The 14,205-nt window shown below is 38.2% G+C and overlaps 1 pseudogene; it reads right to left on the reverse strand.

Annotated features, from left to right (window-relative positions):
- Positions 1 to 10,437: 10,437 nt before the first annotated feature.
- Positions 10,438 to 13,164, reverse strand: LOC111718734 (annotated as a pseudogene).
- Between the last annotated feature and the right edge of the window lie 1,041 nt (positions 13,165 to 14,205).

The following is a 14,205-nucleotide window of genomic DNA, read 5'->3' on the forward strand; positions in this document are numbered from 1 at the left end:
GGTATGGATGTACCTGGTGCAACCACACTTGGGAGTGTTGTGAGCTCATGGCCCCTAGGTTTGACACTTGTTCCATAGAGAATCAAGGCAAATTCATTCCAAGTGGTGACTCAAAATTATTATTTCCCTCAGGGAAAAAATCCATAGTCCCCATAATTTTCCATGGAGACGAAACCATACTAAAGAAACCTATAGAAGAATCTACTAATAGTGATTTAAATTAATATATCTATATCTATCTATCCATATTTCCATCTCTATATCTCTAGATCTATCTCTCTATTATAAAAATCAAGACATATCTTTTCATCTATCTCTCTAGAGAGAGACAGAGACAGAGAAAGATAAAGAGAGAAAGCAGAGAGACACACAGAGAAAAAGGCAGAGAAAGAGAGAGAGAAAAAGCAAGAGAAAAATCAGTTGTTTTAATTGTCACATCTGCTACATCAATAGAAGAAATACATTATCATAGGGCACAGATATTGTGAAGAGCCATCCACACAAGGGGACTCAATCCTACTATATGGAAGTTATTCTCCCATAGAAGCCACAGAATCAATTATGGAAAAGTTTCCTCTGTTGATCAATCAACAGACAACCTACTATGTGCCAGACATTATGCTAGACTCTGAGAATATCAGCACCATGAACGCAATATTCCATTCTCACAATGAGCTTAGGCTCTAATTATCTAACCTGCTTCCTACTCAATAAAGCTGGAGAGTCAATGGCAGGATCATAATCCTAAATGTAACAAGCACTAAATTTGAATTGTTTTTACCAAAACAAAGAAGGAACGTGAGACCTAGAAATTGACTTGCCCAAAGTCATATAGACAGTCAATAGCAAAGCAGATTTGAACCTAAGTCTTCTGATATTAAAGCCAATGTTCTTTCTGCTCTATTGTCATCTCATCAAATCCAAATCCTTCACGTTATACATAAGGAAACTGGGGCCAAAAGAGGTGATATGACATAGCTAAAATCCCAAAGTATATAGGTTACTAAGCTTGGACTTCAGCCCATGGATTCTTAACTCAAATCCAGCATTCTTTGTCCTAAGAATCCTAGACAGAACAGCATTTCCAATCAGATATCTACTTTTCATATACCTGTACAGAACTGAAGATATTCAAAGGTGGGTCCTGAACTGATGAAGTGATTGGGCATCAGTGGACACTGATCTGAGTGGGTCTCATGTGGACCTTTATCTGAGAATTTCGAATTTCTGTTTGGGCTGGAAATCCTGAGAGTCTTATCCTCCCAGATTTACTTTCTATTTTAGATTTTTTTATTTGTTTGTTTGCCTAGGTGAAAGAGGCCCTTCTGTGCCTCAATTTCTACCTATCCTTGATCACTAAATGGCTATGGCCTCAGTCAGATTGAGATCTGTTGAGGACCTTAACTTAAAAAGGCCAAATTCTCCCACTGCATTCTGGGCAATCTCCAGTCGTCCTGATCTACACCTGGCCACTGGACCCAAGTGGCTCTGGAGGGGAAAGTGAGACAAGTGACCTTTCATGGCCCTCCCTTACTTCAATCCAATTCACTTGCACATCATGGTATCACCTCCCTGATGTCATGGTCCCCTTGGAGAACGAAGGACAAACAACAACAATTTGGTATGAACTATGCTTGTCAGTATATGGTATGTTTCAGGAAGAGATAGGACCTTCCCCTTTAATAAACAAAGAAGATATGAATCATATGTAGTATATATCCTGTTTGTTTCCAGCCACTTGTTCCCTTTATGAAGAACTCCAAAAACATTTGCTTTACCACACCCATCAATAAGTCACTGACAATATCCAAGCTAACCCAGAGGGTTAAACCAGATGGTATTTTTAAAAAAATACCCACATAACAATAGAACAGGTAGAAGATGATGGATATGTTCGTGGTTTCGACTGAACATTTTGAACATTTTAACAACCACAGAAACACTGCCTCCACCATCCTGATTCCATTATCTGGATATAGGAAACATGAATCAATTGTTTAGCCTGGAGAAGAGATGACAAAGAGACGACATGACAGCTGTCCTTGAGTATTTGAAGGATTGTCATGTGCAAGAAAGATTATACTTGCTCAGCCTGGCCCTGGAGGGCAGAACAAGGAATGATGGGTGGGAGTTTCAAAGAAATAGATGTAGGCATTTTAGAAGGGAAAGTTCCTGCCAATTGCAACTATCCCAAAGTTGAATGGACTACATTAGGTTTTTCTGTATAATTGTTTAGTCAATCCAATTGTGTCCAAATCATTGTGACCCCATTTGGGACTTTCTTGGCAAAAATAGTGGAGTGGTTTACCCTTCACCAGCTCATTTACAGATAAGGAAACTGAGGTAAACAGAGTTCATTGACTTCCAGGATCATACAGCTAATAAATGTCTGAGGTCAGATTTGAACTGAGGAAGCTGAGTCTTGCCAACTTCAGTCCTTGCTATTGTTTTGTCCTTTGTTCTCAAAGAGGACAACAACATCAGGGAGGTGAATTGGATTTAAGTGAGGGAGAGAGGGCTTTTACCTTCCCCTCCACAGATATCTGGGTCCAGTGACCAGACATAGATCAGGAGAAATGAAGATAGCCTGGATGAAATTGGAGATCTTGACTTTTTAAGCTAAGGTCTTCAACGGGCTTCAATTTGACTCAGGCCATGCCCAATGTGTCCCACTTAGCTTCTTTTTCTTCAATAGAAGTTTTTTACAAATACCTAAAGGGGATATGGGTCATTCAGTCTCATGAGTTCATGCGTTCAAATCGCTCCACAAGCATTTTCTAGCTATGTGACCCTAGAAAAATCACTTAACCTCTCTCTGCCTCAGTTATCCTCATTTGTACAACGATTTCCTATGTTCTTTTCAGCTCTATATCTATGATTCTATATTATTATGCAAGGTCAAGAAAACTAGAAAAAGGTCTGTAGAATTTTAGAAAAAATCCCAAGTGGAAATTTGCAGGAAAATAAGGTTTAGAGTTCCATAAGATGACAGAGACATATTTGTTGAAATTTGCAACACTGCAAGAAGTATCCATAATAATGAAATCACATATTCTTCAAATAATACAAGTATGGGAATAGAATAAGCGAAGAAGGAGGAGAAGGAAAAGAAGAAGAATGCATGATAAACAAGTTAATGGTGTGTCATTGACCATTTTTAAAGTACTGACATGTAAAATTGTTTTGAACTTATGTCATCCATCTCTTTAATCGTATAGAAGTTAAAAGATCAGCATACAATAATTGATGCCACTCGTTGCTCCCCACTGTGACCTATTGACAGTTAGGAACAGTGTTTCTTTGCTTCTGTTAACCCTTATTGTCTTCTGTGATTGATTCTTTAATTATTGAACTCTAAAATCGATGTGTCCATAAATATAGTTTGCAAAAAAGGACATTTCCCCCATTTTATCTTGGAAGCATTTATATCTCTCTTTTTTGGCCAATATTCACCATAATGTAACTATTGATGAGTAATTCATGTCAGAAAGCCTGAAAAGGTTTCTATTTGAAACCTAAATGAGGAAGTCAATATTCTGGGTACTCCAATTGGCCTTAAGGTTCAGTGCTAGAAAATTCTCATAAGTGATATCTCAACAGCAGCCAGTATCCCATTAGAATCAAGGCCAAAAGCCATGGGAACTGATATTTCAACATTTTTAAACCACTTCAAAAGACACTGAGTTTCATCTAAAATCTATGAAGCCTTCTCTTAATTCCAGCTGTCCTGATCCCAATGTGCTCCAAATCTTTTCTAATGTGTGAAATATAATTTAGGATCTAATCATCCTAGAAACACATAAGCTTCTTGAGCATAGCAGCTTTTCATATTTTGCATTTATAACCTCAAGAACTTAGTACAATATACCATTTTTCCTTGGTCACTGCAACTGTATGTGCATAGTTCCTCCCTGCCCCCATCCCATTATAATGGAAGCTTCTCCAGGACAGAGACTATCTTTGCTTTGGGCAACTTTTGAGTGCAGTAGACAGAGCATGAGGCTTGACATCAAGAATATTCATTTTTCAAAGTTCAAAAGTGGCCTCAGACACTAGCTATATGACCTTGAGCAAGACACCAAGTCTTGCTTGTCTCAGTTTACTCACCTATAAAATGAATTGGAGAAGGAAATGACAAGTTCGTTTTCTCTTGCTTCCTTAATATCAAAGCCCAGCAATAGGACAAATGTCAAGTTAACTGGCAATGCTCCAGGATACAGTGAATAATTTTGGTTTCTTTAATATCTGACCAAATTCTAAGTGCTCCACATCACTCCACATCATCATCCACAGGTGATCCATCTTCACGGCCAAATCTTAGAATTTGACTTCATGGAACAAATTGTTGTCATCCATATATTCTGCTGGGGGGGGGGGGGAATTTTCCTATGCTTCAGATTGATATCACCCTACCTCAGCAAAATATTTGAGTTTTGTCAGTTACCCTCAAGCTGATTTAGTCCATGGTTTACTCATGTGTGTACATCCTACAGTTTCTTAGAGCCACAGCTGGGAATTGATAGAAGATGGATGCCAAAGTTGGAAGGACAGCCCTGAAAAAGGTTTGGCCAGCCTTCACATCAGAGATGCCAGTTTTTGATGAACATCCCATCCATCCTACACAATAAAAAAAAAGTGGTGCTAGGTGGCAAGGTTAGAGAGAGCATGAGCTCTTTTGGACCTTTATCTTCTCCCTCCACCCTCTTTTCCTATCCTCTTTCTCCCTCTTTATCTCATTATCATTAATCTACACACCTCATCCCATTCCCATTAATCTATACTGCCTTCTATAACTCCTTTATACTATCCCCTACTTATTTTTTTATAAATTTAGAAGACTTTTAGACACTTCTAGAGATAGATAGATAGATATGTATTGTTCCCTGTTTAAACCATTACCAATATGAGTAGGATTCCAGAACCATCAGCTCTCATCCCCCATCTAATTCTTCTGTGTCAGTTCTTATTCTTGCACCTCATTAATATAATCTAATTACTTTTTGTCTTTTCCTACATGGTTTTGCTTTTAGAATCATGTAATAGCTTTACCGCAATCTTCCTTTCAAACTACCCATTTACTAATAACAATCTTAGACATATGATTTATATTTCCATAGTCTGTCATCATTGAGTCCTTTAAAATTAATCTTTTGATGGTTTTTTTGGATCTTATGTGTTAACTATTCTATTAAGTTCAGGTGTTTTTGCAATAATATCCTAAATGTCTGACAATTCATTGAATTTCCTTTTTTTCATTCAAGCATATGTTTAATTTTGCTGGGTATGATATTTTTGGCCACAAGTAAGGTTTTTGCTCTTTGATATATAGTGTTCCAAGACCTGCAGTCTTTTAGGTCTTATGTGATTCTAATTGTAGTTTCTTTATATTTGAAATTTTTTGTTTGCAATATTTTCTTCTTGATCTAAGGGTTTGGGAACTATGATATTCCTGTAAGATTTCCTTGTAGGATCTCTTTTAGGGGGTGATCAATGGATTTTTTTCTATTACTATTTTTCTCATTTGTACTATTTGAAACAATTTTCTTTTATTATTTCTTATATTACTATATCAAGATTCTTTTTTGTTGTTGCTGCACCTTTCAGGTCATCTAATTATTCTTATATTTTCTCTTCTTAATCTATTCTCCAGGTATGTTGTTTTTCTTAAGAGATGTCTAACATTCTCTTCTATTTTTTTCATTCTTTATATTTCATTTTATTGTTTCTTGGTCTCATTTAACTTTACTGGCTTCCCTTTGCCCAACTCTCGTTTTCAGGGAGTTGTTTAATTATTTTTAAAACAGAGATAAGGCTCCCAGAACTGGAAGATACTTACAAGGGGCACATTGTTCAAACTTATACCTGACAAAGCATTCTCTCCACAGCATGTCAGCTGAGTAGTCATTCAGCTTTCACTTTAGAACCTCTAGTGAAATTAATATTCTATTACCTCCCAAAACAACTCATTCCTTGTTTTCATGGTGCTCATTGCTAGGAAGTATTTCTTGTTTTTTTCTTTTCTTGTGGACAAAGGCCAACATGCGTCTTTCTTTATCTTTCACTTATTATTCCAGATTCTACAATCTATAAAAATCTAGAAGGGAGTGACATGGCAAAGAGAAATGGATTTGGACTCTGAAAACTTCAGTTTTAATGCCAATTCGCCACTTATAGCCAATTTAGTATGGTAGTCCTAGAATCAAAATGACCTGACTTCCCATCTAGCCACAGATACTTAATGTTTTTGTTCCTCAACTTCCTTATTTGTAAAATGAAAGGATTAGAGTAGATGGTTTCTTAAGTCCCTTCCAGCTTTAAACCCTTGGGCAAGTTATAAAATGTTGATGGGGCTCAATTGCCTCATCTATTAAATGAGAGGGTTGAACTAGATCTAAGATCTATTCCAGAAGAAAATCTATTCTTCTCATTCCTCTTTCATCATGCTACTTTTCAAATCTCGATTCCCTCCAACCAATCCATGGATGGGATATTCTCTTTTCACCATCCTGGTTGGCCACTTCTGTATGTTTTTAACTTATCAATACCTTTCCTAAAATTTGGAATATGGAAGTGATATGACCAGGGAAGAATCATTCAGTTTCCCTCACTGTATCCTGAGCAAACACTAATGGCAACAGGAATAGCAATACCCATTCAACAAAACTATTTGATGTTAGATATGAAAATGCCTTGAAAATTATGGAACAAAAGCAAAATGTTATTCTGGGTTGGAGTGAAAAGATGAATAAAAGAAAGAAAGAGAAATATGATTTTCTTGAAGGTTAATCTAAGGGAGCCATTGTGGAATTTTCAAAAGCATGTGCACTGTAATTAATGTTATATTACAAGCAATCATCACTTAATGATTCTGCATTTAAAAGAGAATAAATATTTTGTCAAAGTTTTTATTTAAACAAGCACTTAACCAGGCCTTATTAAAGAATGCCATATGCTTATCCTAGTACTGAGTATTTGCTCACATGAAAACTTTGTGAAAAGAAGATACTGTGTGAATTTGACAGTATGGTCTATAATTAATTCATAATTGTTCAAGCAATAAAGACTTCTCTTAATAGGACATTAAATGCCTAATAAATGTCAGCGTATCTTCATTGCATTTAGTAAGACAGATAAAAAGCAAAATGGTATCCTTAATATATCGTCATATATTGTTAGGGCAAAGAGAGTCAGACATATTCAGGTATTCCATCATGATTTCTGTTTTCTTTGATAAAATGTAGAACTCATGGAAATCATCAATTAGAAAACCCAAGGTCCCAAGTAACATAACTAAAGCAGCAAAGAAAGGATGCAAGATCTGAAAGAGCAGACTCACTGAATTATAGAAGGAAACTGATGAAAGAGATCCCAGAGACAATGGAGACCAATTTATTCCCAAATAAGGTCTCTTTCACGATATGCCAAACAAATAATCTACCAGTCTTTGGCCACGGATGGATCATGAATGAATCATGGATGTAGAAGCAACTTCCTTTTGCAGCTGCCACCCAGTCATTGTCAGACAGTTTGTATTAAATTACTGGAAAACTCAATGTCCCTACATATGGACTAATTTGCCCTTCTTCATACTTTTAAAATTTCTCCTAGTTCTGTTCTCCACAATCCTAGTTCCTTTTCTAAATTGACAACTTCATGATTATATGCAAAGAAGTTCTGGCTAGACATATTCTATCATCTGTATGATTTCCACCATGCCATTCTCCCATTCATTAAAAATCCAGTGTTTCCTTATTTCCTCTAGGCCAATACTCTCTTCTTCTCCTTTACACACTAACAAATTTACTAACAAATTTACCCAAACTAATCTTGCAGTTTCCCACATGCAATCATATGTCTTCCTCTGGACTGAAAATGGGCCCCTGCTCACCTTAGCTTCTTAGAATCCCAAGTTTTCTTCAAAACATTTCCTGTGTTACACATTTCCTGTTCTCTCCAGTTGTTAACATCTGAACCAGCCCCTACTAAAATTGCCTTGCATTTTTTAATTTGGAGTTGCTTTTTTCTTTATCTTTTATAATATAATCCCTTTGAAAACAAAGAAGATTTTAAAGTAATGGCATCTCCATTCCAATGGTCTTGTAATGGAGAGAGTCATCTGCACCCAAGAAAGGACCATGGGGACTGAGTGTGGATCACAATATAGTATTTTCACTTTTTGTTGTAGGTTTGCATTTAGTTTCTTTCTCATTTTTTTATCTGATTTTTCTTGTGTAGCATGATAATTATGGAAATACTTATAAAAAAAACTGCATATATTTACAATATATTAGATTGTTTTCTGTCTAGGAGAGGGGGTGGAGGGAAGGGAGGGAAAAATTTTGAACACAAAATTTTGCAGAGGTGAATGTTGAAAACTATCTAGGCATATGTTTTGAAAATAAAAAGATTTAAAATAAATGACAACCAAAAAAATAATTGGCATTTCTGGTTCTTATCAACGTGGCTAGAACTGTTCTTATGGGTCAGTTCTTTTTGATTGATTGAAAATCTGAGAGTTGAAATGGAATATAAGATCAATGTGAGTAAAAAAAAAAATCTGTTAAGATAGCCAAGAAAATTAATGCAAAATTAGACTTCATTTAGAGAAGCATAATATCTAAGGTTATTCAGGGGAATCATCTGACTGTGTTTCCCCCAATAAGATTATATCTAAATTATTGTGTTCAGTTCTTGACACCACATTTTAGAAAGGATATTGAAAAAGTGGAAAACATGTGAAATAGGCAGAACCTTGGAAATACCGTGGATAGTGGGAGGACTACAGCAGAATATAGAATGACAGATGGCACCTGATTTTCAAAAAATGAAGATAATGTAATGTAATGTGTATAGGGCATTGAGCTTGACTTTGATTATTGGCAAAATTCTAGAAAATATTATTATAGACAGTGAATGTCTTCATAAGGAAAGAGTGATTGCAGAAGTCTAGCATGATTTCATTAGTCATCAGATAAATCAGACTAAACTCATTAAAACTGACAAATCATGGCAAATAGCAAAAATAAAGTTTACTGAGATTTTAACAATGTAATCAATAATCTATTTCCTGTTTTGGAGAAAAGATGTGTGATAGATAATAGTACACTTAAGTTGATTTGGATATAGTTGAATTGTTAGACCCATAGAATAGTATTCTATCCCAACCTAATTCTATGACCTACTGTTCCTCCTCATTGCCAATAACTTTCTCAAACTGGAGAGCCTTCTAACCAGAAACCTTGGTCTCATGACTAGTAACTTCCCACCCCCTATTTTAAAAGGGGCCAAACCAAACTTTTTCTCACTCCCAACTCTCTTCTACATCTTCTCACAATACACACAATATACACAATATACAACACAGTTTCTAAGTCTCCATTTTATGGTGCCTTCTATTTTAATAGGAATGGAAGAGCTTTGAGAATAAGAATTGTTTTGCTTGCTTGCATTTATATCCCCAACATTTAACACAGAGAAAAATGATTTCTAACTCTACCATTCAACTGAAATTTCCTTTCTCTAAAGGTACCAGTGGTTTCTAAATTATTTTTTTCAGATTTCCCATCTAAAAATTATCATCAGGATGTCACAATGTGAATTACAAATAAATGCTTTTCAGAACAAAAAGAAAATAAGAAAAAAGAAAATCCAGAGAAAAATATATGGTTCAATAAATATAACCATCACAATGTTATAAGATACAAGAAGACAACCTGTGAAAGATGCAGCTATTATTTAGTTTCTAATAGGGAATTTTCTTAACTACATCAAGTAGGAAGAAAATGATTGAATCCCACCCCACCCTCAAACTCCTACATGTGCATACATTTTGATTGAGCCCATGGCCCAGATGACCTGCAGTGACCAATCCAGCTGAACAAGTTAAGTGACTTGCCCAGGATCACACAGCTAGGAAGTGTTAAGTGTCTGAGGCCAGATTTGAACTCAGGCCCTGCTGACTTCAGGGCTGGTGCTCTATCCACTATACCAACTAGCTGCCCAAATCATTTCATTTTTTAAGGAAAAAGGAAGAATATTAAATATCAAACAAAGGTTTTTTCATTCAACATCTTAACAAGGAATGGACAAGAAAGTTCCCACCATGAGAGGGAAGGATATTTCTATCCCAGGACAGGTAAAAGAAGGGGAAGATCAACAGCTTCTAGACAAGAACTTCTAGGTCTAGAGATGAGGGTATCTGAGCTAGCTGACTGTCTGGGGCTGTCCCTGACCTAATAATAGACAGCCACTCCTAGAAGAGAAAGGTATCCTTATTTTCCCACCAAAGCCTATTTCCAAGAAGAGATAAGGCCTCTTTTCATTCTGAGTGTTTAACAAATCTGTTTGCTGATAAGGGCCACAATATCATCAGAGCACTCTCAGCAGCAGGTGGTCTGATGCATCTTTCATCTTCAAAGTTCTCACTTCTGTTTTTTTTTAATGTGGTGTTAGATTCAAAGCATTTAAAAATTCAAAATATCTGGAATCCCTGCTTACAAACTCAGGTAGTAGAGGCTTGACTGGCCGGGATGTCAGTCTGGCTGGAGATGGTTTCAGCAGCACCTGAGGCTGGATTGAGTTATAATAGGATACTCCTCCAAACAGGTACAGGCAAGGAGGTGGGGGAGGAGGCAGTGCCGAAGGATACTTGGGACTGCCAAAGTTCATGACACCTCGAACAGAGAAGTAGGTAAGGGCAAGCAGCTTCCGGGTTGCTGGCTGTCCTGGGGACATGGACACTAATTGGGAGTATAGACTAAGGTTAGTTAGACAGATAACTGATAGGGATGTAAACCTGGATGGGGGGGGGGGGGAGAAGGGGGAGGTATATTTCTAATTGTACAATCATGCCTTAAGAAGGCATCAGGGTAGGGCTTGTTGCTGTGGGTGACTGGCCCCTAGAACTTCAATAGGTCATAGTAGTGCCCTTAGGGGGGGGGGGGGGGGGGGGGGGGGGGGGGGGGGGGGGGGGGAGAAGGGGGAGGTATATTTCTAATTGTACAATCATGCCTTAAGAAGGCATCAGGGTAGGGCTTGTTGCTGTGGGTGACTGGCCCCTAGAACTTCAATAGGTCATAGTAGTGCCCTTCTGTGATACTAATATGTACAGATGAGGCCAGTGGTTCAGAGGCATGTCTGTGATGCTGGGATGGATATGGTTTGGCTGGACTACTCTGAATGCTCATTTCTTCCAAACTCTTAAACTGAGATAGAGGGTCTTCTCTCAGGTGCATATGAATGGGAATGCCTCGAAACTCCTTTGCTTGTAGGAACTGAGGCTGCCCTGGACTTCAGTTTTGTTCTGCCAGATTCAGTTGGGTCATGTCTTGCAGAGGTTCCTGTGCTGGAATCTATTGGGGCTTCCCATTTCCCAGTCTTTGAGGGTGTTGATGGGGTGGTTGCAGGGGCCAGCCTCTCCACAGAAGGTGGCACTTCCTCTGCCAACTTGCTTGCACCTCCAGCTTTGTTTCTAGATCTCCTTGCATGACAATAGGACTTCATTTTAGCTGGTGTGTTTGGGATGGGTTTGGTGGGGTCAGGGACAGGAACCAGGACTCTGAAGCTGCTTCCTCTTTTTTAAAGCTGCCAAGAACATGGGGAGACTCCATTTCAGGGGGACAGATCCCCATCCTTGATGTACTCCAGATGTCAAGAACAATAATCATTTTCATGCTTGAGAGTCATTAGAACGAATACCATATAGCCCACCCATTTTCTGAAGACCTAAATCCAATCCTTGTTTCCTTGTAGCCCCCAACTAGAAACATCTAGATGTAGGCATTCTGTCTGTAACAGCAGCATTACTATTGATGAATGTTCTTGGCCACAAAGAGGATCTGCCGGAGTTCTGGTGATGAAGGAACCTTATTTGGGAGGTCATTGCCCCAATAAGGCTCTCTCTAGTTGAGAGCTTCCAAACCTGGGTTTACAGATTTTCCTGGTATGATATCATCAGGGTTGTGAGTTATTCAAATATGATAATCATTGAGGGCAATGGGTATCTACCAAGTCTTGGGTGCTTGTTCATCCTTTCTGACCTTGTCATGTTCCCACCAGCATCATCTTTCCACAGCTTCTGCTGACATCCTTTGAGTCCAACTTCTTCTTGGGTTTGGCCTTGGAGGTCATGTTCAAAGAAGAACCCTTTCTTGGGAATATAAGCAGGGTTTTTCCAATCTTCACCATCATCCAAATACTTTGAGACCTTTAGGGACCCTTTTACCTTTTTTCTACAGGTTCTGTGCTTTCTTGCCCATCTCCATTTTGCCTCTCATAAGTCACAGCTCCTTTTGGATCAGCCTTTTCTTCTCCCTTTTCTTCTTTTGCCAAAGAATTAGCAGCATCATTAGGGATAAGATATAGATCCTGGGGGAAATATGGCAGTAATCCTGAGGTTTTCTGACCTTAGAGTGTTGTGCTAATAATCTGTCAATAATCTCAAAGTCTCCTGGCTTTAGGAATTCTATAGTATAGTTCTAGAAATTTTGCTGACTGCCAGATAACAATCTGTTGGTTTGTGGTAACAGAGTTTTTGAGACATATGGTGAGGTGCATACCAGACCACTCCTCAGTTCTATCTCTGGGCCTTAAAATTAGCATGTCAGTGAAATGAAGAACCAGATCTCTCTGTCTTTTCTATAAATTTGTCTTCTTATTCCTGCTTCTTTGTTAAATCCTTTTGGAGCTTAGCCTGCTTTAATTGGCATTACAATTATAATAACCTTTGCTCCTTGACTTGGATATGGGTTCAAGCCTACAAATTCTTTTGAGATACCTGGAGATAGCAGTCTGTGACCCCAACCATTTGGGGTCTCCTTTTGAACCTCAATATTTAGCTTCTGATTTCAGCTCCACCTTGGAACTTTCCTCTTCACTGTATTCTTTCTCTCCTTCTGTGCTTTCATAATCTGAGTGAACATCATCACTATTATGCAGTCTTCACTTTCACACTGACTCTTTGAGACTCCTGAGACTGTCTCCTTCCACTCACCATGAATTGAGGCCTCTTATTGTGCCATGGCACACTGAGGTCAACGAGACTCCACTGGGCCCACTGCCTCTGCCATTCTGACCCACTCTGGAATGGGCACTATCTGAACGCAAGGCTCCAGACTCCTTTTCTTTCATGTTCTGCAAAGCACACTGTCATGGTCGGTCTGCCATCTTGTAGAGAACTATCTCTCCTCCCGGCTTCCATGTTCCCTTGCTCTATCACAAATTACCTGATTCCCCTCATTAACCTGTCTGCTGGTTTCTAAATTATTAAATGAAGGGCCTTTTCCCTAAACCTGATCCTTTTTGATTTCTGCAGAATTTGACACTCTCTTTCCTCCTGAATACTCTCTCCATAATAGGCTTCTGTGATTTTCCGTACTCCTGGTTCTCCTCCTACATGTCTGACTATTCTTTCTCATTCCACTTTGCAAGGTCTTTATCCATATCATTTTAACTAACTAACAAGTTTCCAGCTATTTCTTCTTATGTCCCTTGATAATCTCTTACTTGGTGCCATAAACTATCATCTCCAGGCAGATAATTCTCAACTCTATAAGCCCAACCCTAGACTCTGGTTCCACATCACCAGTTGCCTCTTAGTTATTTCAAATACAGCCTACACAAAAGCTCTCCCTTCTACTGAATTTCCTTATTATAGTCAAAGATGTCATTATCCTTCCAATCATGAAGGCTTGCTACTTCAATCATACCTTTTACACATCTTCCTCATTTCCCCCACTTATTCAATCTTTGATAAATCTTCTCCATCACCTTTATCTTATATGGCCTCTTCTCTCCATTCAACAGCCATAACCCTGGTTTAAATCCTCATTGTCACATCTCTTGGAATATTGCCATATCCTTCTAATCAGTCCCCCTGATTTCCTACCTGGTTTCTCTCAACTATAATCCACCAAGTTAATGAGGTTATTTTTCTTTAAAATGTGCTCTAATCATACCATCTTCCTATTTAATGTATCCCAGTGGCTATCACCTCCAAGATCAAATACAAAGTCCTTTGGCATTTAAAACCTTTCAAAACTTGACCCCTTCTGTTCCTCTGATAACTTATCTTTTCCAAGAACTCTATATTCCAGTGACTTTAGCTTCCTTAAAATTCAGCACTCAAAGATAATGCTCCTTCTCTTGTCCCCATGTCTCTGCACTGGCCATCTTCCATGTCTAGAATGCTCTGCCCATCCTTACCCT

The sequence above is a fragment of the Sarcophilus harrisii genome, chromosome 2, assembly GCF_902635505.1.
Source record: "Sarcophilus harrisii chromosome 2, mSarHar1.11, whole genome shotgun sequence".
NCBI classification, from domain to species: Eukaryota; Metazoa; Chordata; class Mammalia; order Dasyuromorphia; family Dasyuridae; genus Sarcophilus; species Sarcophilus harrisii.